Source organism: Megalobrama amblycephala, linkage group LG17, assembly GCF_018812025.1.
Source record: "Megalobrama amblycephala isolate DHTTF-2021 linkage group LG17, ASM1881202v1, whole genome shotgun sequence".
Classification (NCBI taxonomy): Eukaryota; Metazoa; Chordata; class Actinopteri; order Cypriniformes; family Xenocyprididae; genus Megalobrama; species Megalobrama amblycephala.
The window spans coordinates 33,696,404-33,700,701 of record NC_063060.1 but is presented as its reverse complement, the minus strand read 5'-3'; positions in this window follow the sequence as shown (position 1 = coordinate 33,700,701).

The window sequence follows — 4,298 nt, the reverse complement described above, 5'->3', positions numbered from 1 at the left end:
AGAAGTAACTAATTGTGTTACTTAGTTATTTTTAATGGAAAGTAATGTTACATTACTTTTGCATTACTTTTTCTTACATGGGCTGAGCTTGCTTGTTTGTTTGTTGTTGTTTTTTTAAATAATAATAAAAGTTATATTTCTGGCAAATGTAAAGGCCCTTTCACTCCAAAATTGAAATAAATAATGCCATTCTGGGTTGCAAAGGAATAGAAGCAGAAAAGGAAAGTTTTGTGCAAGTTAGATGAGTAAATGCATGTTTAAATTTAGTCTAGACAATGCACACAACAGCTCTGCACCTTACTCACGATCTTTCAACATGGAGACAGGAGAGGTGTCAGTGGGAAAACAAAGTAACTTGCATTACTTATTTGAAAAAGTTTCTCAGATATTTGGTTGTAAATTTAAAGGTAATGTGTTACTTTACTCGTTACTTGAAAAAGTAATCTGATTACGTAACTCGCATTACTTGTAATGCGTTACCCCCAACACTGACTTTGAAAGTAAATCAGTTTTGTTGCTGCTTAAAATGAATATTCTTCGGAAGAAAGCATTTGCAGAACTGCTGCACGAAAATTGCAGTGATGCATAATATATCATTTCATGAACAAGATTGCACGAATCAAACTCCCTCAGAATGACAACGATTTCTGACTCGGTTTTCCATGGTGTTATTATATTCTGTATGTGGGTAGAAACAAATCATACAGAACAGTGAAATCACTCACCGTAACATTGTCTTCTCCATCTTGCTGACACTGGTGTCTCGCAAGAGATGGATCACTTGACTGCTATACTGTCTTCATTCCTGTTAGCATTTAGGACCTGCTCATTTGCATAAAGCAAAACTTTTATCTACTCTGTTGTGTTGTTGGACACAGCACCATCCTGTCACTGATGCTTATGCTGCTGAAAACCATCAGGTCTAATTGAAATTTAATGAGTTCTGGGTGCTTTGTCACCTTAGATCAATGTCATTGCGAACACTGCTGCAGACTCTATAGACATGGTACCCTGAGGTTCTAAAGGTTCAAATCCTGGAGAAGGGTCATAAACTTTTCTTCTGTGGTTTCCCATCACCATGACCTCTGTTTATTACTGAGTAGAGACATAAGAATGAAAAAAGCTTGATCATTCAAACCGAAGAGAGTGCCGCTTCAGGACACATTTCTAGAACCCTAGTTTTGTACAGTATGTAGCACTTACTATTCAGTTCTGTATTTGTGTGATTAATTTTCAGGAATTATTTAAAGTTTTAATTGATTTATAGTCCTAACAAACCCCCAACCCAAAGCTTGATAACCCTCTTGATTTTTTTTAAATTTTTTTTACCTAATTTGTTTCAATATATGAGCCCCTATATTCTGGTTTTAAATTCAGCTTCCTTGGGAAGAAATACCTTATTTTTCAGCATGAAAGTAATAATTTTTTGTGTATGTGTGAGACGACTTCTTCATTAGCTGCAGCACATTGTGGCACCTCTCATCTGGTGTGCGACTGGCTGAACAAAGTGCAGAAAACAGTGTTAGCGCTACAAACTTTATTGTTTATGAATTAGATAGTATATTAAAATATGATAATAAATACCAGTTTGCAACATCAAGCATTTTTTGTTGTTGTTGTTTTTGTAGCAGCTGAAACTGGAAAACTTGGCCATGTCCACTATGAATAAGGTGGAAAGAAAATAAAAATGAAATAATTTCCACATGTCCAGTCTTTTTCCACCTGTTTTTTTAAAGTTTAAATCAGGTCTCCTCTGATGGTGCAGAATTGGCTAGGTGGCACTGTCACAGTCACAAATGAGGTCCTGAATCTACAACCTCCAGAATTGCACGATTATATTATTGCAAAGAACAGATGTGTCTCATTTCAAAGACTGTGCCTTTGCATTTTGTTGGCAGCGTATGTCATTGAGGCTGCCTCATTTGAAAAAAGAAACATTACATTGCAAAGTTAGAAAGACAGTAATTTACACCTCATGCAGAATAACAGTCAATTTTAGAATGGTTACTTTTCTTAAATGATAAATGCGGCTGACAAATGCGCCCTCCGGAAGGCAGAGCCTTCAAATTGACAGTTGTAGTTATGTTTTTTGGGAAACAGTCATGACTAGTTAATTTCTCAAACAAAGTATTGTACTAGTATTTAAGTAGCGAGTTACGTCATTGTATGGCAAACACAGCCAAGATCAATAAGAGGTCTTTTTTCTGGATGTTCTAGAAAGTTAAATTTACCACAGCAATTTACTATAACTGCTTGCAGCAATTTAAATTTTTTTAAAAATGCATTGCTCAAAATGAATTCTGATTGTTGAAAAACAATGATATTGTGCATGTTCTTTCTTTCTATGATAAACCATCACAAATAATATGAAAGTATATTTGATAAAAGAGATCTCACTGTGTTCTAACTTGGCTGTAGACACAGAACAAAAGCATTTGTGAAATCAAAGTTGACAACACAAAGGAATTATTACACAACAACAGCATTTGGTATTAAACATTTGCAAAACTTCTGCATTGAACATACAGTGGGTGCTCTAGACAATGCTGAAACTTTTAAGTTTCCAATGGGGAAATTAAAATGAATTCTCACAGCTATAATCCAGTTCAAGTCAAAGTTGCAGACTTTGGCGTGCCACAATGGATCTCTGACAGTGAACCCTCGTTATCTATTTACCAGCAAAAATCCTCTTTTATCTGTTAACCTTCAGTTCTTGGCTTTAGTGAGTGACAGAGATGTAATGAGACCTAAACAAAAAGTTGTAGAAAAGAAAGTTAGGTGACCAGATGTGCATTCATATTTTTTATTAAAATATATACTTAAAAAAATGTGGATATAAAACACTTTGACAACATTCATTCACACAAGCTCAGTGTGTTGCAGCATTCCTTGTGACACTTCTGTTTGATTTCAGTGTAATCTGCAGTTTTGCAAATTAAGCAAACTTCACACAAGCAAATGAAGTTGAATTGAACTACGTCTCATACAGATGTAGAAATACTCCCCTGTTCCTCTGTAAGCTTTCAGTGCTGTAATGATAATGCTGCAATTATGTTTCAACAAGAGAGCACTTCAAAAGATGTGTAGAGAGGCCGAGTCTGTGAAGAAACATTCCTCCGCTCACATTCAAATGTAGCCAATATAACTGAAATCCCTTTATGTAAAGTCCTGTTAAAGAAACAGTTCACCCACAAAAATGAACATTCTACCATCATTTACTCACCCTCATATCACTCAAAACCTGTATGACTGACTTTATTTTGTGGAACATAAATTCTGAAGACTGCCCTGATTGCTCTATTCCATACAATCACAATGAATGAGAACTGAAGAATTCAAGGTTCAAAAAAAAAGAAAGCAAAAGCACCATAAAAGAATCCATACAAATTGTGTGAGATATATAAAATGTAAAGATTGTTTGCCAGTAATCTTCCCCTCATTGAGCCAGTGAGTAGAGAGTGTGTGGAGTGGATCAATCAAATTTGAATCATTTAAAACCAATTTTGTAAATTAAATCAACCAATTAATTGAAAAGATCTGACTGACTGATTTTAATTCTTAAAGACTGGCTTAAATTATACTCATACAAATGATTTCATAAGACAGTGAGTTTGGGAGTTAAATAGGCAAATACTTAAGAGCCTATGGCTTAGTCCACACGTACATGGGTATTTATATATATATATACATGTAGTTTTTCCTCCATTAAAAAAAAAAAAACGCGTCCACATGAAAACGCAAAAACGCGCTATGAAGTGCTGCCAAGAGCATTCCAAACCAACAGGGGGCGATATAACCCTAACCGTAAAGCCATGTTGGCCAATCAGAAGCCTAGAAAAAAGGTTATTACCAGTTCCGGTTCCAACGTCACAAGCCAAAATCTCCAGTTTCACCGTCTACACGACAACACTGCAACTGGAGCTTCTAAAAATCTTCACCCTGGTTTCAATGACCGGATACAATGATTGCGTGTTGATGATCGCCAAATCGCACAGAAAAAGCTGCGGTTTTGAAAATTCCACTGTTCATGTGGACAGAGCCTCTGACAGGATCATTATTGCTGTGATTATTATGTTTCTAGCATGTTATATGTTCGGCAACCGTTCTTTTAATCCTAGCTGAGGAATTACATAACTTTTCATTTCTTAAACAACCATGTTATTTCCATCAAAAGGTGCATCAATTTTTGGTCAAGACATTGTGTTGACAATGCAAGAGTCAAGCACTCTGTAAAGTCTCCTCCAGCACATCCCAAAGATTTTTAATGAATTAGAGGTCTGGCCAATTCATGTGTGAAA